At 36.4% G+C, this 25,672-nt stretch overlaps 2 protein-coding genes across 2 annotated transcripts in view; one reads left to right on the top strand and one right to left on the bottom strand.

Annotated features, from left to right (window-relative positions):
• The window catches only part of LOC133613561 (anosmin-1), a 242,013-nt gene that overhangs the window by 188,101 nt on the left and 28,240 nt on the right, over window positions 1-25,672 (bottom strand). The gene's annotated exons all lie outside the window — the stretch shown is intronic.
• Window positions 24,554-25,672, top strand: part of tbl1x (transducin beta like 1 X-linked) — a 78,646-nt gene continuing 77,527 nt past the window's right edge. The window contains exon 1 of the mRNA XM_061971193.1: window positions 24,554-24,700. The gene's annotated coding sequence lies outside the window, so the exon portion shown is untranslated. The remainder of the gene's footprint in view (window positions 24,701-25,672) is intronic.

The following is a 25,672-nucleotide window of genomic DNA, read 5'->3' as shown; positions in this document are numbered from 1 at the left end:
TCAACTCTTCTGGGAAGGCTGTCCACAAGGTTGCGAAGTGTGTTAACAGGAATTTTCCACCATTCTTCCAAAAATGCATTGGTGAGGTAACACACTGATGTTGGTGGAGAAGGCCTGGCTCTGAGTCGCCGTTGTAATTCATCCCAAAGGTGTTCTATCGGGTTCAGGTCAGGACTCTGTGCAGGCCAGTCAAGTTCATCCACACCAGACTATGTCACCCATGTCTTTAAGGACCTTGCTTTGTGCACTGGTGCGCAGTCATGTTGGAAGAGGAAGGGGTCGCTCCAAACTGTTCCCACAAGGTTGGGAGCATGGAATTGTCCAAAATCTTTTGGTATCCTGGAGCATTCAAAGTTCCTTTCACTAGAACTAAGGGGCGAAGCCCAATTCCTGGAAAAACAACCCCACACCATAATTCCTCCTCTACCAAATTTCACACTCGGAACAATGCAGTCAGAACTGTACCATCCAGCCATCCATTTTCTACCACTTGTCCCCTTCGGAGTCGTACCGTTCTCCTGGCAACCTCCAAACCCAGACTCGTCCATCAGATTGCCAGATGGAAAAACGTGATTCATCACTCCAGAGAACGCATCCCCACTGCTCTAGAGTCCAGTGGCGACGTGCTTTACACCACTGCATCCGATGCTTTGCATTGGACTTGGTGATGTATGGCTTAGATGCAGCAGGTCGGCCATGGAAACCCATTCCATGAAGCTCCCTGCGTACTGTACGTGGGCTAATTGGAAGGTCACATGAAGTTTGGAGCTCTGTAGCAACTGACTGTGCAGAAAGTCGGCGACATCTTTGCACTATGCGCTTCAGCATCCGCTGACCCCTTTCTGTCAGTTTACGTGGCCTACCACTTGGTGGCTGAGTTGCTGTTGTTCCCAAACTTTTCCATTTTCTTATAATAAAGCTGACAGTTGACTTTGGAATATTTAGAGCGATGACATTTCACGACTGGATTTGTTGCACAGGTGGCATCCTATGACAGTTCCACGCTGGAAATCACCGAGCTCCTGAGAGCGGCCCATTCTTTCACAAATGTTTGTAGAAACAGTCTCCATGCCTAAGTGCTTGATGTTATACACCTGTGACTGGGCCAAGTGATTAGGACACCTGATTCTGATCATTTGGATGGGTGGCCAAATACTTTTGGCAATATAGTGAATGTGAGATCTTTGACTTGTGTTTTTGCAGAAACAGAGCGTTTATGTCATATCTTTGACAACATTAATTCCTAAAAACAGAAGAGTGCAGCTAAAAACTCTGATGTCGCACACAGGTGTCGAACCCGAGCAAAAGGCTGAAAATAATGATGCACTTTTTGTCTGAATCTAATTGTTCTTTCATTTTTTCAGAAGATTGTACTGCATGCAATTGCATACGCTCTAAACTTTAATATTATCTGATCATGCAAGAAGGTTTTTGGTTGTGAAAACTAAATACTTATATATCTACTTGTCACCTTGACTCACCATTTCAAAGCAAGTTAACAATATGTTAAAATTAGAGATGTCCGATAAATGCTTTAAAATGTAATATCGGAAATTATAGGTATCGTTTTTTTATTATCGTTATCGGGGTTTTTTTGTTTTTTTTAATTAAATCAACATATAAACACAAGATACACTTACAATTAGTGCACCAACCCAAAAAAACTCCCTGCCCCATTTACACTTATTCACACTCATTCATACAAAAGGGTTGTTTCTTTCTGTTATTATTATTCTGGTTCCTACATTATATATCAATATATATCAATACAGTCTGCAAGGGATACAGTCCGTAAGCACACATGATTGTGCGTGCTGCTGGTCCACTAATAGTACTAACCTTTAACAGTTAATTTTACTCATTTTCATTCATTACTAGTTTCTATGTAACTGTTTTTATATTGTTTTACTTTCTTTTTTATTCAAGAAAATGTTTTTAATTTATTTATCTTATTTTATTTTATGAATGTTTTTAAAAATGACTTTATCTTCACCATACCTGGTTGTCCAAATTAGGCATAACAATGTGTTGATTCCACGACTGTATACATCGGTATCGGTTGATATCGGTATCGGTAATTAAAGAGTTGGACAATATCGGAATATCGGATATCGGCAAAAAGCCATAATCGGACATCTCTAGTTAAAATATCATAATCAAGCACAGTTGCCTAGGCAAGGCTATTTTACGTTTTAAATCATGTACTTTTGTATATTCACTGGTACAAGTGGCCCTCGAAAGCAGTCACAATTGCAATGCGGCCCTCAATAAAAGTTAGACACCCCCGCTTAAGCATTGATTGATTGATTGAAACTTTTATTAGTAGATTGTACAGTACAGTACATATTCAAATAATGTCATTAGCAGAAGCGTAATAATGGTAATGATGATGGCCCTGGTACAACTCCCGACGGTTGGTATTGCCTTTTTTAAATTGAAATGATTGAAAAAACGTGATTGTTAACTGCACGTCAATATACTCAAGGATAGACTGCCGCCAGCTCGCTTTGTTAACCCCGATATAAACACATTACTGTCTGAGCAACTAATATATCAAATTGTGTTTATTGAACTTACAAGCTGTGCTCAGAGTGATCGTTCTATACTCCGAGAATTACAAGACCAAGGTGTTTTTATGGTGTGTTCAAGAACGGCCAACAGAGTAGGACGCCACAACACCCACCAAAAATAATACATAATTATAATAGATTTGATTTGTTACTCACTTTTCATTTAAAAGAACTCCTTCATTCTGCACTCCATCCAGCTGTATAATCACTTGCCATACAGCAATAGATGATATCTGCCTATTACCTGACCGCTTCTATGTTAACTACCTCTCTTTGTTTATAATGTATATTTTCTGCTTGATCTACTCTCTATTTTATGCTACCCTTTTCTTTTCTTTTTTTGCTGCAGCTGTTACATATACTGTAATATTGTACATGGTCATTTGGATTTGTTACATATTGTATATATTATATAAAAATATAATATATCAGTATATATTATATACTGTATATATAATGTGTAAATATTACATATATTTTTTTTTATATTGCCACTATGGTACATTTTTAGTCTACTTAATACCTGCATTATCCTTTCCATCCTTTGAAACTGAGCTACTGTGTGGAACAATTCCCCTTGTAGATCAAGAAAGTTTGTCTAAGTCTAAGTCTAAATACATATATTATATCAGTGCATTTCCCACCTAGGCCTTCAGTGATCTCCAACTTCAATGATTACCTCACAAAATACCATCATTGATGTCACCACATGACCATTGCTGGAGAAATACTATACAGGAACACATTTACAACAGTGTACAAAACAAGTTATTTTCTGGCGCACTTAAAAATCAATTAAAACGCATCAGCAATTAAAACATATCTTATGTGGTGCTGTCAAAATTAAAATTGCAAAAAACATATTAAAAGTGAAAAATTAAAATATTTGAACTCATAATTTATAGCACCTATTCGACGCCGAATAAGCCAGTGGTACCCCTCGTCTTCGGCTTATTCGAGTGGAAATGCCAAGCATTTCCCCATTTCATCGCCAGAGCAGCTGAGTTATCTTACGCAGTTGGCCGACATCATCTCACAAGATATACTTTCTCTTTAAATATCCTTCTTGAAAATGGCTTTGCAAATATATATCTGCCAACTAATCAACGTTTTGTTCTCCTTCTCTGCTATCCCGGTCTGGCTACACTTCCCGCTTCCTGCTAAATTGAAACTTGTGATTGGATACTCACTTTGCATTGACAAGTGAGTATCCAATCACAGTCTCGTTAACATCACGCTACCTAGATAGGCTACTGTCAACAACTTGTGATCTGTCTCTCAACTCTATGTGTTCTCAAACTCATCCGCTAACGATGAGTATCCAATCACAGGACGTGTAAACGTCACGTTCAACGTGAGGCCAGCTAGAAGGCCTTACTGACAACAACTCGTGATCTGATTTGCTATTGCAATTATCTATCAACTGTATGTCCCCGTTCACTTACAGTACACGGACGCCTACATTGTTGATTCTGAAGGCCTCGGGCAGATTTGGTACAGCATGGCAACATGAGCTAGCTGAATTCTGATTGGATACAAACTAAAAACAACAGCAGTGGAAGGAGCATAATATGACAAGAAAGAGAATATGAATACTTTTGGATATTTAGGGAAAGTAAATAAAAAAATGTTTTATCTTTAATTATGATCATAATTTCTAGTTATGTTAGGCCAGCAGAGAAGGCCTTGCTGGCCCTGACGGCACACCACTGGATCATATATTTAAAGGATCATTGACTAGCAAAGTTTAACATCTGTTTTTAAAAACTGCAAAAATCTCCCTTCACATGGAAAATCTTTGGCTAGTATGCAAAATTGTGTTTTGTCATCTTATTTAAAGACTTAATTATTGAGTGGCATTTAAGACAGTAAATGTTATGACAAAGCCTGGTATTATTTGTCACCACACACAAAATAAAGAATAATAGTAAAGGAAGACATCCGCCCCCCGTAGTTCTTAACGTTCTGAAAATATTTTCATTTTGGTTGAATAGCTGTAGGACTAGTGCAGAATATTTTTTACAGCACACAAGGATGTTGGTGTTTTTTTAATGTTATTTCTATTTATTGTTTTAATTGATTTTGCCCTTTACCCTCAGGCCGCAAGACTCTTGAACGCATCATAATTAAATTAAATTATCCCCTCAACTCCTCCCAAAATGGATTAACTCGCTGGAATAAAAAAGACAATATAACATACATCCGTAAACGTGGACGCATGTGAAAAAGTGCAATATATTTATCTGTACAGTAATCTATTTATTTATTTATATATATTTATATATATTTATTTATTTTATATACATATTTATATATTATTTGTATATATTTATTATTTATATATGCACCTTTTTGCTTTTTTATCCTGCACTACCATGAGCTTATGTAACGAAATTTCGTTCTTATCTGTGTTGTAAAGTTCAAATTTGAATGACAATAAAAAGGAAGTCTAAGTCTAAATCTAAGTCTAAAATCGTTTTTAATCACATTTATTTTTATATTGTTATTATATTTATTTTATTATTTTTATTCAGTCATTGGTGGAGCTAAGAATAATATTTTCATCTTGTTTTTAGTATTTTTGTGCAGCACTTTGGAAACATTTTTGTTGTTTAAATGTGCTATATACTTTAAGTAAAGTGGATTGGAGTGGTGCTTAAAAACAAAGCAGTATCGTGTTCGCCCACTAGATGGCACTGTGTCCACAGGCGTTGATGCCACCCCTTCTCTCTCCCCACGCACACACACATTTTCCAGTGGATGATCCAGCATTAAAACCCAACAATAGAAATGTAACAGTGAGATTTTGTTTATTCGTCATCTGAAGCAAACAACTCTTATTGAAAATAGGACATATTTTAACACAGCGCTGAATATTTCAACACCTATTTTTCTGCACACAACTCCCAACATTTTTGTCATATCTCGTCAATAGAAATGAGTAATATTATGATTAGCAGGGAACTCATTGACTTCGACTTGTTTTGTCACAGACGCACGAGCTGTCTTTATTGTTGTCACAGTCTAGATGCGGCGCGGCAATGTTAAGCCGCCATCGCTTGACCTTTAAGGTCAGTATAGGGTGATTGTGTTTGAGTGACGTGTCACATAGCTGTCCTAGTAGTCTGGTTAAGGCAGGGGTCAGCAACCTGCGGCTCTAAAGCTCTGGACCTTTTTCACAGATGTGTGAAAATGGAAAAAGATGAAGAAAATAATTTATTTTCTGTTTTTATATATTTTCTGTAGGAGGACAAACATGACACAAACCTTCTTAATTGTTATAAATCCCACTGTTTATATTAAACATGCTTCACTGATGAGAGTATTTGGCAAGCAACGTTTTGTCCTGCTAATTTCAGCGATCCTTGAACTCATCGTATTTTGTTTACATGTACAACTTTCTCCGATGCTGCCACAGAAAGACGTGTTTTATGCCACTCCTCCTTTGCCTCATTTTGTCTACCAAACGTTTTATGCTGTGCGTGAATGCACAAAAGGGAGTTTTGTTGATGTTATTGACTTGTTGGAGTGCTAATCAGGCACATTTGGTCAGTGCGTGACTGCAGGCTAATCGATGCTAACTTGCTATTTAGGCTAGCTGTGTGTACATATTGAATCATTATGCCTCGTTTGTGGGTACATTTGAGTTCATTTAATTTCCTTTACTTATGTCCTCTGTGTATTTAATTTATATTTGCATGTCTCATGACAAATTAACTATATGTAATATTGGCTGCATTTCTCATAGTTGTTTGTGTGCCATGTTGTTCCAGACCACAGCAAATGTTACCCAGCTTGCAAAGATTGTGATGAATCCATTAGAAGAAGACAGCCTGCCGTTTCCTTAAACTTATACACACACATCTATCTATACCTTTGGCCATTCTGAGCCAGTAATTTCCCGGAGTTATCTCATCCTGTGAGAAACCTCCATTTTACTGATGATTTCCAATGTTGCAAAAATGTGGGGAATAAAAATTAAAATACAACATTTCTGTCAACGAAGATTTGCGCCAGCCTTTGATAGTAGGCTAATATAGCTAATATAGACACTTGCATCATGTGTTGTCTTCATTATAACACTTATATAAGACTTGTAACGTCATTTTGATAGAAGGCTAATATAGACACTTACATCATGTTTTGCCTTCATTATAACACTTATATAAGGCATTTCATTTTTTTGCGGCTCCAGACAGATTTTTGGTCCAATATGGCTCTTTCAACGTTTTGGGTTGCCGACCCTTGGGCTAACCCAAACCCTTGGGCTAAGTGGAAGCCTATATTACACAGCACTGTGGTCAGCCCTGACAAAGCAGGGACCCACTGCGCCGTGCCCATCCCCCTCACTCGCCTTCTCCATCCCTCTCCATATACAGTGTCACCAGAGGATGACTCCCAGCTAAACACACACAGTGGGACATTCGTTTTTATTAACCCCCAATCATTGGGATTTGTAACCTGATTGAGTGTAAAGGCTAATATGCAGTGACACAAAGACTAAGGAGGATTTTGCCGCCTATCATAATGTCATCAGGCAGGTTTAACTATTGAATATATTTTTTAATAAAAGATTTGGAGAGGAGGAACATAGTGAGGTTGTGACTCACACAATGGTCTCCATGGAAACCAGGCTGTGATGTTTATGCTGCATAACACCATGCAGCGTCGACCGCCTTGAACCTACTGTAAAAGCGTCTCAAAATGGGTACAGTTTTAAGGTGATCACATTAATTGTCATGTGTTCGTTAGTAGTTAAAGGGCAACTGCATTTTTTTTTTACTGTTGCCTATCATTCACATTATGTAAGACAAGGACACATGTGTTTTTTATTTTTTTTATGCCTTCTAACTTGTAATATACAGCAAGTATGAGGTGGCTAACAATGCAGCAAACTGGAGTAGTCTATTGCACCCAGTGGTGTGCAAGGCCTTCTCTGCTGGTCTAACCAGAAATCATGATCATAATTAAAGGCCTACTGAAACCCACTACTACCGACCACGCAGTCTGATAGTTTATATATCAATGAGGAAATCTTAACATTGCAACACATGCCAATACGGCCGGGTTAGTTTACTAAAGTGCAATTTTAAATTTCGCGCTAAATATTCTGCTGTAAACGTCTCGGTATGATGACGTCTGCGCGTGACGTCACGGATTGTAGAGGACATTTTGGGACAGCATGGTGGCCAGCTATTAAGTTGTCTGTTTTCATCGCAAAATTCCACAGTATTCTGGACATCTGTGTTGGTGAATCTTTTGCAATTTGTTCAATGAGCAATGGGACAGCAAAGAAGAAAGCTGTAGGTGGGAAGCGGTGTATTGTGGCCGACTTCAGCAACACAAACACGGCCGGTGTTTCATTGTTTACATTCCCGAAAGACGACAGTCAAGCTTTACCATTGGCCTGTGGAGAACTGGGACAACAGAGACTCTTACCAGGAGGACTTTGAGTTGGATACACAGACGCGGTACCGTGAGTACGCATGCAGCTGCGGCTTCCCAACATTTGATTGCTTGCCCGTACGTGCGTGCCGCTATGTGCATGTCACGTACGTAACTTTGGGGACTTTGGGGAAATATATGTGCTGTATGAACTTTGGGGAGGTGAGCGGTGCTTTGGGCTGTGGGATTGAGTGTGTTGTGCAGTTGTTTGAGTTGTATTGGCGGGTTATATGGACGGGAGGGGGGAGGTGTTTGTTATGCGGGATTAATTTGTGGCATATTAAGCCTAGTTGTGTTGTGGCTAATAGAGTATATATATGTCTTGTGTTTATTTACTGTTTTGGTCATTCCCAGCTGAATATCAGGTCCCACCCGCCTCTCACAGCCTCTTCCCTATCTGAATCGCTCCCACTGCCCTCTAGTCCTTCACTCTCACTTTCCTCATCCACGAATCTTTCATCCTCGCTCAAATTAATGGGGAAATCGTCGCTTTCTCGGTCTGAATCGCTCTCGCTGCTGGTGGCCATGATTGTAAACAATGTGCGGATGTGAGGAGCTCCACAACCTGTGACGTCACGCTACTCGCCTGCTACTTCCGTTACAGGCAAGGCTTTTTTATCAGCGACCAAAAGTTGCAAACTTTATCGTCGATGTTCTCTACTAAATCCTTTCAGCAAAAATATGGCAATATCGCGAAATGATCAAGTATGACACAGAATGGACCTGCTATCCCCGTTTAAATAAGAAAATCGCATTTCAGTAGGCCTTTAAAGATAAAAGTATTTTTTTTATTTACTTTCCCTAAATATCTAAAAGTATTCATATTCTTTTCATGTCATATTATGCTCCTGTTCCGCGAAAACAACACTTTTTTGGCCACTTTGTTCCACCTCCAGGTGGATTTGTATTAATTATTTGTCTAAGCGGGAAGATATGGACATCCCATCAGTCGGCCTCCCAATGAGAGCAGACATTATTATTATTATGTTCGTAGTGTGTATTTCTTGTTTAGTACTTAGCAATACTGCTGCATGATGCTTAGTGTTTCACTAGAGCTAAATCTGTTTAGTACTAAGCTTCTAAACCGTGTAGATGATCCTCCTTATATTCAGGCTCAAAAGTATAGATGTTTTGGATCATCACTTGTCCCAAAGTAGAAGTTGTTGTCTCTCAGGAAGACTGTCATGAGTAGTATTGTTGTTGTTGTTGTTGTTGAAGGAAAAGCAAACAAGCGCTTTTAATGTCGTTCTCTCCATTGCCATGTCCTAAATGGCTGTCAAAGTATCCCATCTTGTCGGAATATGTCCTCAGCAATCTACTTTTCAGGTGAGATGCATGATTTATGATCTCCAATAAACTTCCAAGGAGCAGGGAAGCGAGGAAACAGCAGACCATAGGGACACACAGAAGTGATCACGGCGCCGTTATAAATAGTTTGTCTGTGTTAACGCTTATAATAACAATATCACTAATACTTAGTTAATGTTCAAGTCACAAAATGTAAATAGAGTACTGATGTCGCTTTTTGGATGTTTTTTATTGGGTTTTATGGGTGGAATAGCGGAGCTTCAATTTTCTCCGCTATAAGCAGACTTTTATTTAATATTTAGAATGCTTTTTTTTTTTTTTTAAATCCATCTGTCGTCATGTCTTTAATAATGATTGTGAACGACAGGCAAAATTCCCCAAAAAAGTGCAGTTCCCCTTTAAGAGTTGAATAAAGCTCACATTTAGGTTTACATAATTGTCATGTTCTTACCTTAAGCTATGCTCGGGGCTTCTGTTTCATATTTACATGTACTAAAGTGGCAGTAATCCTCTCATACAACTCATAAGGGAGAAATTATTACCTACTTTGATGTCAGTGTTATTTATAGAGGGACTTCTAAGATCAGTCTGCTCCAGGACGCCAACTTCAGTTGTGTTCATATTTCCCATGGAAATACTTTGTTTTATCATAAAAATACTGGAAGGTGTCACATTGCAGCTGTGTCTAACACATCTAACAGTCTTGGATGAAGCAGCAAAAACTTTGATAGATTCTGCCGCCATCATAAAAGCTAACCTAGTTCATCCTTATTAGCAATTTCACACACGTATAAAGCATATTTTTCCAAATAATTTGGATCAGATTTCCCTTAGAGCAGTGGTTCTCAAATGGGGGTACGAGTACCCCTGGGGGTACTTGAAGGTATGCCAAGGGGTACGTGAGATTTTTTTTTAATATTCTAAAAATAGCAACAATTCAAAAATCCTTTATAAATATATTTATTGAATAATACTTCAACAAAATATGAATGTAAGTTCATAAACTGAACATCAAATCAAGTAGGCCATACCATTCATAACAATGCAATATTCAGTGTTGGCAGCTAGATTTTTTGTGGACATGTTCCATAAATATTGATGTTAAAGATTTCTTTTTTTGTGAAGAAATGTTTAGAATTAAGTTCATTAATCCAGATGGATCTCTATTACAATCCCCAAAGAAGGCACTTTAAGTTGATGATTACTTCTATGTGTAGAAATCTTTATTTATAATTGAATCACTTGTTTATTTTTCAACAAGTTTTTAGTTATTTTTCTATCTTTTTTTCCAAATAGTTCAAGAAAGACCACTACAAATTAGCAATATTTTGCACTGTTATACAATTTACTAAATCAGAAACTGATGACATAGTGCTGTATTTTACTTCTTTATCTCTATTTTTCAAACAAAAATGCTTTGCTCTGATTAGGGGGTACTTGAATTAAAAAAATGTTCAAAGGGGGTACATCACTGAAAAAAGGTTGAGAACCACTGCCTTAGAGGATCCCTTATATAGTATGTTTAAAAAAAATAAAATACACATATCCTCATAATTTCTAGACAAATGGTCAATGACTTACAGGGAATTATTTACAAAGTCCCGTCAGTGACCTTTCTGTAAAGACGTTTTACTTGCTTGTCAGTCCCCTAAAGGTGTGTCACAAAATGTGAATTGACTTATATTTTTATATAGCACTTTTTCTCTGCTGAATCAACATAGTGAAACCCATTATCTACATATCTAAACTCCATTTAAACCAGTGTGGGTGGCACTGGGAACAGGTGGTTACAGTGTCTTGCTCGAGGACACAACGGCAGTGACTAGGATGGTGGGAGCGGGAATCGAACCTGGAACCCCTCTAGTTGCTGGCCCGCTCGCTCTACCAGCTAAGCCCACAATGTGCGGCGATGCAGTTAAACACCCCAAAGTTACAGTAGGTATGTAAAGAATTTCATGTTATTCAAACTTACATGGTCAAACTTTGGGAATTTACAAAAAATGCCACAATGTGGTGTATATGTCAGGTGGGAAAAAAGTCCAGGTAAAACTGTAACACAGTATTGGGGCATGTTTGGACAAAATGTCACCTTTTTGTACGCAACATTTAGCTAGCACGAAAAAATACGGTGGTTCCTTGGTTTTTGTACACCCCCACTTTTCATAGTATTCGGTTGTGGACGAATGTTTTCTCCAATGGTTGGCTTTGGTTTTCAAATACCATCTCAGCTGGCGTACCACTAAACATTGCGCAGGACAAACTTATATATTGGCCCGCGTTTGATGCCCAAAAAGAATTTCACGAAATTCGGTGCTTATTTTTATTGCGTACGACTGCAAAATAACCCCACACGGGGCTAATGCTCGCACTTTGACAAAAAAGGTGAGAAACACAATTAAAGTAATGTGAGGTTACAGGTTAATTTATCCAATTATTTCATCATTCATTTATACAGTACCTCAACTTAAGAGCTTACAGTAATTGGTCCTGTGACGTTGCCCTTAACTCAAAACATTTGTATTTCATATCAACATCTACCATTTAAATGAATGGAAATCAGTTTCATTGGTGCCTGCACTCCCCCACCCCAAAATACACAATTTTAAGATGTAACATATCTTTTTTTTTTTTAAACAACACACTTTTGGATAACAAATATTGCATAAAAACAATACAATATAAGGCACTACTAACAAGGACAGTAGTTTTATGGAGTAATAATTATGCGTGGCATCTCCATACGACAGTGGACTTCTAGGCCAATCTCCTTCCAGCTGCTCCGTCAAACACAACATCAGCAGCTTTCCTATATTTTCATGGATAAATGTCCGCTGTTTAGATTTTACTTTAACATTCTTGGCTGGTGTTCGACTTATTCTGCTTCTGCATGGTGCAGCCTAGCAATGACACACTCGAATTCCTTCGCGAAATTGGAGACACGCTGTCATGTTTTTGATTATTTCTTTCTTTAATTCAATGAATATCATCCACTTCTTCTTCTCAGCACTGTCCTTCACACTCACTTTATTTCTTGTAATATTTGAAAAACAAAGATATGTCGATCTCTAGCTATAAGCTAATGCTAGCGTGTGAGACCAGATGTTTTGGGCGGATCTTACGGGGTTTACCGTTTCATTTGCTACCCCAACTAATGGCGGGGGATGCTTGGAACTCAAATTTTTGCTTGTAAGTTAAAGCATGACATTTAAGCAAAATACAGCTCTTATCTCAAAACACTTTTAAGTTGAGGTACTACTGTATTGTCTATAAAATACACTTTTGGGTGTCTGGAATGGATTGATGTGATTTACAATATACCTAATGGGAAAAATGTATTCTGTTTCTGTAGGATTCGGTCTTCATTAGACCTTTTGGAAACCAAAGTAATAATGCTATCTGGCAACAGTAGAAGAGAAAGTCAAACACAAATGTAAATAGACGGAATAGAAATTGAAAGAGTAAATGAAACCAAATTTCTATTGGTTTGATGATAAATTTAACTGTAAAAAATATACAACATAAAGTAGCAAGAAACACATCAATAATGAATAAAGCAAAACATGTTCTAGACCAAAAATCACTCCATATTCTCTACTGCTCACTAGTGTTACCATATCTGAGTTATTGTGCAGAAATATGGGGAAAAACTACAAAAGTAAACTTCATTCATTAACGGTGTTACAAAAAAGATCAGTTAGAATAATACATAATGTCAGATATAGAGAACATACAAACCCTTTATTTATTGAATCAAAAATACTGAAATTCCACGACTTAGTGAATTTGCAAACAGCTAAAATTATACACGAAGCAAACTATAACCTGCTACCCAAGAATGTACAACAATCCTATGGAAAAATATAATCTTATAGAAAAATGTAATTTAAAACATTTGTACGCACGTACGACACTTAAGACTTAGAGACTTAAACTTAGACTTCTTAAGACCTTCAGTATATCAGTATGTGGAATTAAATTATGGAATGGATTAAGAAAAGAAATCAAACAATGTACTAATAAGATCCACTTCAAGAAACTCTTCAAACTTAAAGTGTTTACAAAGTACAAAGAAGAAGAACCATGATAAACATTCTGAATTTATCTCATCCATCCATTCATCTTCTCACCATATGAAATATAACTTACTTCACCAATTGTTATTTATGTATTTATTTGTATTATTATTGTTATTACTTGTGAAATATATTGTGAATAAATTGAGAACAGGAAGTGAACGAAAGTATTAGCAACTGCTTTGTAAAGGAAAAGGGGTAGGATTAAATAAGCTCCGGTTCTTCCTACTTCTTTTCGAACATGTTGAATAGAGGAACTGGAAATTGCGACGTATCACCATGAATTGATTAACGTGGACCCCAACTTAAAGTAGTTGAAAAACTTATTCGGGTGTTACCATTTAGACTTAGACTTAGACTTCCTTTTTATTGTCATTCAAATTTGAACTTCACAGCACAGATAAGAACGAAATTTCGTTACATAAGCTCATGGTAGTGCAGGATAAAAAAGCAATAAGGTGCATATATAAATAAATAAATATACATAAATAATATATATATATATATATATATATATATATATATATATATATATATATATATATATATATATATAAAATAAATAAATATATATAAATATATATAAATAAATAAATAGATTACTGTACAGATAAATATATTGCACTTTTTCACATGCATCCACGTTTATGGATGTATGTTATATTGTCTTTTTTATTCCAGCGAGTTAATCCATTTTGGGGGGAGTTGAGGGGATAATTTTAATTTAATTATGATGCGTTCAAGAGTCTTACGGCCTGAGGGAAGAAGCTGTTTAGTGGTCAATTGTACGGAATATGTACTGTACTGTGCAATCTACTATTAAAAGTCTCAATCCATCAATCAATCATGTCGTATGCATGCATGTTTCCCAATAAACTCAAACTCAACTCAACTCAAAGTGCCACTGAATAAAAATAAAAAGAAACCATGATACGTATAAATTTACAGGCATATTTTTCTGAAAAATTGCAGAACTGTTTTGTATGTGCGTGTGTCTGGGTTTTTTTGGTATCTTTATGTCAATAAAGCGCTTTGTTTTGGTTTTGGCTCCACAGAAATGAAGAAGAGGCTTCGGATTGAACTGGCGGTGGCCTCAAGAGGAATTCAGACAGAGCGGTTTAAAAGTCACTGTAAGAAAAAAAAAAACATTGTAAAGTCATTGGCTTCCATTGTACTGGAGAGAGGGAGCAAAAGAGGGGTGGAGGGGTTGCACGTTGTATGGCCAGGTCGCCAACCCTTGACCTCTGTCCCCGACCCTGGAATCTCTGACATCTGTCAGCTTTTTCCCGCCTTCGTCCCCTCCCCCCCTGCAGCGTCAAAGGAATTTGATTATGGCGTGCTTGTTGTAAAGTGGTAGGGGTTGGGGTAGGGGGGAGGAATGTGGCTTCAACCTAAAGCCAACATATTCTGAATTCAAACGCACTGCTCAGTAGGCGTGCGCGTTCGGTTGGCCCCACGTCGTTTTTAAAGTCGTCAAATAATCTGGCTATTCTTTCATGCTTTGTCTGGGAGCCCGGCGTGCGCGCTATGACATAACAGTGCGCCACAGAAACCATGTCTAGCCGGTGGAGATGGCAGCGGTGGGGGAGGGGAGCCGCTGTACACTGAGTACACAAAGCTCGCTCTCCTCGCTCGCCGCATAAATACTCCAGCCTTATTTTCTATCGTCTCTAACAGGCCTCTCATTGCACTGGGAATAGAAGGAACTAAATCCAATATGTCAACAGACACTGGATATTCCCCGTCCCCGTCCCCCTCTGCCACCCCCACACCTTCCTGCGCCCTAATATCTCCATAACTGTCTACAAGCGCCCTTCCCCCACCCTTACATATTACCATTGCTCCTCAGTGCTGTCTAGAGAGGTCATGTGACCTTCATGGGTGGGGGAGGGGGGAGGCACATTGAACCTGTTCTTTGTTAGGAGGTCAGCCCTACTCTGGCAGGAAGTGTTCCTACCGTAAAGCCCCTAATAGAGTCGCACCGCATTTCTCCGGGTGGGTAGGGAGAGCGTGAATTCTCGAGGCAAATTTGGAGATTTAGAGAAGTCATGCGTGCGAGTCGGGCTGGTGAAGCAATTAAAGTTTGACGGGTGCAAAAAGCTAATGTCATAACATGATGATGTAAAATGAGGCGTGGGTTGGTTCGGTTCATGTGATAAATGACAGTTGGGAAGAGTTTCTCACAGGTCCAAGTGCAAAGGTTTTAAACATTTCAGTTTTTTTACTACTTGATTAAATAAAATTAACAAATATGCATTCCAATTAGGGTTGTACGGTATACCGGTATTGGTACATTACCGCGATACTAATTAATCATATTTGGTACTATACCGCCTCTAAAAAGTACAAAACCTATTTTTTTTTATATCATGCTTATAAACACAGGAAATACGTCCCTGGACACATGAGGACTTTAAATATGACCGATGTATTATCCTGTAACGACTTGGTATCGGATTGATACCCAAATTTGTGGTATCATCCAAAACTAATGCAAAGCATCCAAACAACAGAAGAATAAGTGATTATTACATTTTAACAGAAGTGTAGATAGAACATGTTAAAAGAGAAAATAACCAGATATTAATAGTAAATGAACAAGTAGATTAATAATCCATTTTCTACCACTTGTCCTTAATAATTTTGACAAAATAATAGTATGGAAAATGACACAATATGTTACTGCATATGTCAGCAGACTAAATAAGGAGCCTTTGTTTGCTTACTTACTACTAAAATACAAGTTGTCTTGTATGTTCACTGTTTTATTTAAGGACAAACTTGCAATAATAAACATATGTTTAATGCACCGTAAGATTTTTATTGTTATAATAAAACTAATAATGCATTTTTTGTGGTACCCTTTATTTAGAAAAGTACCGAAATGTATCGAAATACATTTTGGTGCCGGTACCAAAATATTGGTATCGGGACAACACTACTTGTAGGTCTGTGTGGTATAAAACAAGTAAAACAGCAATACAGTATTCATTTTTTAAATTAGTTGAAATCCCGTTCTTTTTGTAGGTTAATGTCACTGATAACAATAATTCCAATTAAAACAATAATTGCATTGCATTTGATACACAGATATATATCACTTTGTCAATAACTAACATTGCAAAAAAAATTGCCCTTGCAGATTTGTGTATTTGTACTACCGTATTTTTCGGAGTATAAGTCGCACCGGAGTATAAGTCGCACCTGCTGAAAATGCATAATAAAGAAGGGAAAAAACATATAAGTCGCACTGGAGTATAAGTCACATTTTTGTGGGAAATTCATTTGATAAAACCCAACACCAAGAATAGACATTTGAAAGGCAATTTAAAATAAATAAAGAATAGTAAACAACAGGCTGAATAAGTGTACGTTATATGAGGCATAAATAACCAACTGAGAACGTGCCTGGTATGTTAACGTAACATATTATGGTAAGAGTCATTCAAATAACTATAACATATAGAACATGCTATAGGTTTACCAAACAATCTGTCACTCCTAATCGCTAAATCCCATGAAATCTTATACGTCTAGTCTCTTACGTGAATGAGCTAAATAATATTATTTGATATTTTACGCTAATGTGTTAATATGTTCACACATAAGTCGCTCCTGAGTATAAGTCGCACCCCCGGCCAAACTATGAAAAAAACTGCGACTTATAGTCCGAAAAATACGGTACATTTATTGATATATTGTAAAGGGCTGTCAAAAATAACAAGTTAACCCATGTGATTGATCACCAAAAAAATATTGTATTGATCATGTATAAATGCAGATTAATAACACAATTCATTTTGACCATACATGCTCTTTAACCTTAACCGCGGATGGTTACCTGGAAGGCGGCGCAGGTTGTTATATGGTCAGTGATCAGGTTAATGTAGGGCTGGGCGATATATCGAGTTAGTAAGATATATCGATATATTTTTAATCAAGATATGAATCAAGAAAATATCTTAATATCGATTTTAAAAAATTCATGTTAAAATGACCAAATGCTGCTTATTTGTTGTGTTCCTTGTTCTCCCCCGCTCCTCACTCCCTCTCAAGGACTATTAAACCCCTCCCCTTCTTCCTTCCAAGACGTGCTTGCACGTATAAGAACATCCATGATTGGTTGGTTGTTTACTATGATGAGTCACGATTGGTTGAGATTAGGCCAATCAAAGACAAGATAGGGCGGGTCATCAAACCAGGAAGGGAAATTACAACATTGATTGATTGATTGAAACTTTTATTAGTAGATTGCACAGTAAAGTACATATTCCGTACAATTGACCACTAAATGGTAACACCCGAATAAGTTTTTCAACTTGTTTAAGTCGGGGTCCATGTTAATCACTTCATGGTCATGGTGCTGTATTGTACTGTTTTTGTACTGTTTCTGTACGGTACTTGTTTTAAGATTATTATTGTTTATTTGCTTGTTTGTAAATGTTGAATATTACAAATAAAGGTTTATTGAAAAAAAATAAAAATGTAAATAACAGACATCCCAAATGACGACGAGAGAGTCATAGGAGAGAAAAGCGGTTAATATATTAAAAACTAGTAGAAGATGGCAGAGGGATTCCCTTCTTTAGAGTTTTCTTTTAGCAATGTAGATGACGTTCAGGAAACCCACGATACGTCTACTTGGCCACATTTGAACACATGTATGCGTCTGGATAAAACATTAATTTGAGTTGTTCACCATGTAAACCCAAATCCAAACTGTTCTCGAGTTGCCAAACCCGGCACATTTCGCATGAGAAATGCTGCCAAAAATGTATTATTTGCACAGCTATGTTATTTATTTTACGTAGAAAGAATATTTTTCTATTTTATTTATGTTTTGTAATTCTGTGCTACTTAAACAGTTTATTTTATTTGCTGTTAATACCCATCTTGACTAACTGGGTTAATAAAAGTGCCACTGACTGTTTACAGTACAGTTATCATTCACTTCAATTTCACTGAATCTCGCTCAAAAATGAATATATTTATATGTATACTTTCACTGGAAAATATATCGAAATATATATCGAATATCGAGTTTAAGTAAATATATATCGAGAAATACTTTTTCGTCCATATCGCCCAGCCCTTGGTCAATGCATACGTCAGTACAAAAATGAGTGAGGAGTCTCCGTCTGGTGTGCTCAATGGCAAATTTCACTTTAAAATAAACCCCGACAGGGTTATGGATGAAACTGTTACCAAGTTTTGAGCAAATAAATAATGTGCAGTCAAGTAAAACATTTTTCAAAATTTCATGGATGGCATTCTGACATTAGAATTCTTCTTATAAATTAATTTAAATTATGCAAGCGGGTAATAACCTGTGATTAATGATGATTAATCCAAATTCAAAAGTGTCAGTAATCTGATTTTTTTGTTCATTTAACAGTACCATTTTTAAAACTAATTATTAAGTACCGTATTTTCTGGACTGTAAACTGCAACTTTTTCCCCCAGATTTGAACACTTGGATTTATACAAAGGTGCAGCTAATCTATGGACTTTTCTAAAAAAAAAAATGGAATTATGCTACATATGAAATGGATTAAGCAAAGAAAACAAACAATGTACTAAAATGATTCACTTTAACTGTTCAAACTCAAAGTATTTACAAAGAAAGGAAGAAGAATCCTTACAAACATTTTGAACCCTATTAAAAAAGGAGAAAATCTTATTCATCTCAAAGGAAGAATGAAGACATCAATGACGTTTCTGTTTTATTTGATCAGCCGTTTTACTGCCGTGTTACAGGCACCGTTTGGAAACAACTCAGGTATGTAAATAAATATTTACAAAATCTTTCTATGTAAATATCTAATTCCCCAACATACACAGTATATATCTGCGGCTCATTGACCGGTGCGGCTAATATATGAAACTTTTTTTTTTCATCTAAAATTTAGTGGATGCGGTTTATATACTAGTGCGGCTTATAGTCCGAAAATACGGTTTATCATAAGACAAAAATATTTGAAAATCGCTATAAAACATTTACACTTCCATTGTATTTATTTAATAAAGGGACAGCACGCATTAATACCATGTCTGTAAATAGGTCAGAGTTAACCATGGAGCTAATTTTAACTGTGGTCCCTGGGCAAGGTATAAAATGCCAACAATTATTAGCAATTAAATAAAACACAACATAATCCCAGCAATAAAATAAACACATAACATACAGATACAAAAGTTAGCAAAGTAAATATGTGCAGTGCATGCTCACATACTTAGTAAATGTAGGCATGCACCGCTCCAAACATTTTTTTTTACAAGCAAAGGTTTCATTTCCTTAAAACATTGGCGCAATAAAAAAAAAACATTGCATCATTTTACAGAGGTCCTACTGCATTACGATAAGTGGTTTTAAACAATAACAATTGTGCAAACAACTTAAGTGGTTGAGCAAGATGTTTTATGTAACTTGAAGTAGGTGAGTTCTAATTGTAAATTGACCACAAATGCTATTTAAATTTTTTTAAACATGTACATTTTTGTGAATTTCATCTAACCAAATATCATTCTATGTAATCAAATGAAGAACAAATATATGTATTCTAATTAGTGTATACAATTTCAAAAAATATTGTAGAATTGTCCTTGCATTTATGAATTATATTGTATATCATTTTCAATTGTAAAAAAATCCACGTTTAGAAAAAAATATTTCATTCAAATTAGTTTTTTAACAAAATAATTCTGAGTACACTACAGTAACATTTTTGAAATAATATCAATCATTAAAAAAACTTTCAACTATAATTTTTTTTAATTTGAATATATATATTTTTTAATTCCTTTAGGAACTACCTGTGTATGAAGTGGATGGTGGTGAGTGCATTGTGTCCATTGTGATACTTGAACATGTCCCTCCGGTTTTTCTTTATTCTGAACAATTTTGCACCCACCTTAATGTTGAAAAGACGGCGCGTATCTCTTCAATGGATGTTAGTGAGCTTGCATGCTGCAAAACAGGAGGTCAGCGAGTACTACTAAGAACAAAACAAATTCATTGTTAGCCTTTTTGTTAGTCCTTTCATGTACATAAACAAAGAAAAAAAGTGTCATTTCCGTTTAAGAATGTGTGACAGAGAGAAAAGCTCTTCAGTTGAGTGCCAAGCTGTGTCGCTGTAGGTCTTAGCTTGTGTTGTCACCATGGCTGCCATCTCATATTTTGTGTGTGCCAGAACGGCCTGTGGCTCCGTACAAACAACAGAGGAGTAAAGTGTTCCACTCCCACTCAAGTTGACATGATGTGGGTTTTTTTTAACTACCTTCTGGACTGAAATGACAGTCCCTGTAAAGAAAAGTGTGTCTGATCGAAGTTTGAGCACGATGTCCTATATGGCACACTGCCAAACTAAGCCTGGAAAACAAACTTAACAAATTGATCAAGTTTTAAAGTTCCTCCTTATAACGTGTTGTATAATCAAGGGCACTAAAATTACCCGTTCTTGTTGAGCAGCAGTTACTTATTTGATTAGTTGTAATATTGCATGTTAAGCAATTTGAACTTCCAGTATTCCAAAAACATATGTGTGGCCCGCCACAAATACATTCGGACCGCCATTAGGGATGTAAGGATAAACGGTATTACATTTTGTGATTAATAACTGCACTTAAATAAACTCATGGACTGACTGGCGCTAGCTTATATGCTTACATGATAAGAGACATTAACGTCTTTCTCCATTAAGAAACGACATACCCCAATCCCAACATGTATAAACACATTTATGTCTGAGCAACTAAGCTATTCACTAACCTACAAACTTTGCTCTCTAACACAGGGTGATCGATATATACTCAGAGGAACAAGACACGGAAGTGTTGTTACGGTGCATTCAAGGACCGCTGAACAAAGTTGGAGAGAACACTCTTCTCAGTGAAGCATACGAAATACAAAACATGCAAAAATAGTGTGCTTTCTAAGGGTGGGTCTATTTATTTTACTTATCGTATTTTCCGGACTATAAGGCGCACTTAAATTTTTTTTTTACCCTCAAAACTCGACAGTGCGCCTTTTAACCCGGTGCGCCTAATGTGAGGAATACGTTTGGTTGAGCTTACCCACCTCGATGCTATTTTATTTGGTACGTGGTGTAATGATAAGTGTGACCAGTAGATGACAGTCAAGCATACGTCTGCATAAGGCTGCACTATGATGGCAATATGTCTCAAGTAAACAACACCAACATTTTAAATGTTCCATTAAAAATATAGAACATTACACCCAGCTCTCAAAAGTCTATCAAAATCTTTTAGTACGACTTTGGTAAGCTATGAAGCCGCACCGCTTGAAGGATTGTCTTCGCATTAAACATACGAGTATTATTATGGTGTGTGTATAAGGTAAAACATATTATCTGCCGTTTTAATTCGCAATATTATGCAAAAGCAACTTTTCTTACCTTCTGGTACCTGCAGATCTGTATTTTGGGATCTGCAGGGGATATTATACCGGGATATTAATGACAACCGGCATATGAAATGTTCATATCGTGACAATAACAAAAACATACAAAAGTAAGCGAACATTTAGAGAAAGTTCTAAAGGTATGTTTTAACATATTTACTTAGCTTTTCATGTCACAATTGTGCGCCATCATTTACACCCTGGACAAGTCAAACAATGCTGGTCTTCTAGCTTAAAACATACTGAAAGGACTTATTGTTTGATGAAGGGTAAATATTAGAGCTGGGAAAGACTTCACGATACGATATGTATCACGATACAAGGGTCACGATACGATACGGTACTGCCATATGAAGATATATTGCAATATTCAACATCGGGGGTCCCCAAACCTTTCGACTCAGGGGCCGCATTGGGTTAAAACAATTTGGCCGCTGGCCGGGCTGTGTATATGTATATGTATATGTATATATATATATATATATATATATATATATATATGTATGTGTGGGGAAAAAAAACCAAGACTACTTCATCTCTACAGGCCTGTTTCATGAGGGGTTCCCTCAATCATCAGGAGATGATTGAGGGAACCCCTCATGAAACAGGCCTGTAGAGATGAAGTAGTCTTGTGATTTTTTTCCCACACATACATATATTGCGCTCTACTACGGTATCGAGCACTATTTTTTGGATAACCTTATTAAGACATATATATATATATATATATATATATATATATATATATATATATATATATATATATATATATATATATATATATATATATATATATATATGTATGTATATATATATATATATATATATATATATATATATATATATATATATATATATATATATACATGTATATGTATATGTATATATACATATATATATATATATATATATATATATATATATATATATATATATATATATATATATATATATATATACATACATATATATATATATATATGTATATATATGTATATGTATATATATATATATATATATATATATATATATATATATATATATATATATATATATATATATATATATATATATACACGGCTGCCCACTGCTCCCCTCACCTCCCAGGGGGTGATCAAGGGTGATGGGTCAAATGCAGAGAATAATTTCGCCACACCTAGTGTGTGTGTGGCAATCATTGGCACTTTAACTTTAATATATATACATATACACATATATATACACACACACACACACACACATATATACACATATATATATATATATATATATATATATATATATATATATATATATATATATATATATATATATATATATATATATATATATATATATATTCCTCACGCACTAATTGACTGAAAGAGGCGCCCTTGCCGCCCGACACTGATGTCACGTTATCGATGGGAAAATGCGTTTTTAGACAATATGATTTGCCTGAGCGGCTAGGAGACACCGAGAGTAACAAGCGGTAGAAAATGAATTAGAAAGGACAGATTTAAAAAAAAAATAATAATAATAATTAAAAAAAAAAATAAAAAAATTAAAAAAAAAAAATATATATATATATATAATTTTTATTTTTTTATTTTTATTTTTTACTTGGGACTTCCTGCTGGCCATAGTTTGGGAACTCCTGTTCTACATGGTTGACTGATACATTTAAAATGCAGCTTAACATCCAAGTTGTATATATGTACACAAGAGAACAGTAATAATGTATTGAACAAACTGAGTTATGGCGCCATAGAGTATTTTGAATTGTATTGTATTATGAATTTTCTGAAATTCATAGTTTTCCCTACTACCACAACACACATTTCCCATTATAATTCTTAGTCCGTCTGCATTTCTCAACCAAATCTCCTCATTGAAGACATGTTGGCTAGTCACATTCCAACACATCCCATTGCAACTGCACCGGAATATGCTCGTACAAAAACACTGTACGAGAGGGGGAAAAAGGGCTAAATCCGTTGCGCGTCTAGTGTGGTGTTTACGGTAGGCAAAGGAATGTGTCACACTAGTGTAGAGCCGTAATGATGTCAACTTGTTATTTACTTTCCAAATGTGAATGACTGGGCAAGGCGAAAGGAGAATTCATCAAGCAGCGGGGTTGACTCGGCAGGCGAAAAAGAGAGCCACGAGTTGGGGGAGGGGAAGCTGCCTTCACCAGGCCTTACTAACATGGCGCGACTGTATAGCCCTGTATCACAACAGACACAAAACACCGACATTTTGAAGCACTGGATGTCACCGACCTTTACAATTTCTTTACGGCGTCTGTTTAGGGGTGCTTCAGAGCAATTTGTTTAAAAAGACAACCAACGAAGAGAGTCCAAACATGGCCGCCGAAGGTGGGCAACGAGAGGTCCAAAATGGCAGACGTCAATAATTACCCCGTGTTACTATATGTTACGTATTTATATATATATTTATATATATGCGTGTGTACAATATTCAGGTTTAAGGTCAGTCAGCAGCCGGAGCTTCCCTTCCCCCACCTTCTCTAACGCGCTCTCTCTCTCTCTCTCTCTCTCCATGTTGTATTCGAAGGTCTCTCCACCACTGGCGTTCTACTGTCCTCAGTCAACGGTGAACTCCTACATAGTATCCTGCAGTCAGCGACACACAAACTCGGCGTTTATTATTATTATTATTATTTCCCCATCCCCCCCTCCTTTCTCCTCTCTTCCAACTTTACACAGAGGGCCGGCGATTATACTCACAGCAAAGGTCGGAATTTTTTTGAAATATGACGCTGGGTAAAATGGGAGGAAAGTCGTCGCTAGCTTGCTGAAGTTGGCGGATCTCCTTGTGGAAGAGGCGGCGGCGGCGGCGGACACCACCAGTTCACTCTCACATTTTACTCAAAAAAAAAAAAGGTAAAGTTCCCTCTTTTACTTAACATTTACCGTTATTTATTGCGAGGGACAAACGCTCACTATGCGGGTAAACGTGTGTGTTTGTGTAAGGGGGGCTACCGGCTCATAGCCCCATTGACTCCACACGTGTGTTCAAATTCCTGTCTGTCCCCTTTTAATTACCCACATATAAACCTTTATTAGTCATATTTACATCTCGGATTCTCACGGAGAAGTATACACTCTTATTTATGATAACTTCTCTGGCACAAAAACAAGTTTTAAGAGCTTGTTTTAAGTTGTTCTTAGATAAACTTTTAAGCACATAAGCTTAAAAACAATACTATCCCAATCCACTGTGCTGAATCAGGGCTAGTTTTAGTACTTGTGATTATATTTGGAATATAATGAATGTTTATATTGCCATGCAGACTTTAGGAAGCAGTTGGATGGGGGAGGGGAAGTACATTCAACTGTACTATAGATAACTATTCATGATATTGTATGTATATACTCTATTTATATAATTAAATTAAATAGTAGCCCTTAACTGTATGTAAATACCAAAATATGGGCTCCCATATAAATCTATTTTCCACCATGTACTTGTAAACTTCATTTCATACTACTGCATATATACAACTACAGTAATACCTTGTGTGGTGCTATGGCAGTACAGGACAATGCATATTCCACTATAAACCAATAGGACTTAAGTCCAATTTGACCTCATGGTTAATGTACTTTGTTTACCAATAACAGTCACTAATAACTGGAATATTTAAAACCGCCAAAAGTGGACCTTTTAACCACTGATCAGAAATCTACTGTCTTTTCCTGAATTGTATTCAATACATACAATGCAATCACACAATTAGAACCATTGTGTAATTTTGGAGCTTTTTATAAAAGGTTATTTTTGCCAAAAAAGTAACAGTATCTACACTAGCTTCAAAACACAGCCCCCACCAAGCTTATGTAGTGCTATTTTAG

The sequence above is a fragment of the Nerophis lumbriciformis genome, linkage group LG13 (assembly GCF_033978685.3).
Source record: "Nerophis lumbriciformis linkage group LG13, RoL_Nlum_v2.1, whole genome shotgun sequence".
In the NCBI taxonomy this organism is placed as follows: Eukaryota; Metazoa; Chordata; class Actinopteri; order Syngnathiformes; family Syngnathidae; genus Nerophis; species Nerophis lumbriciformis.
This window is presented reverse-complemented; position numbering and strand designations above follow the sequence as displayed.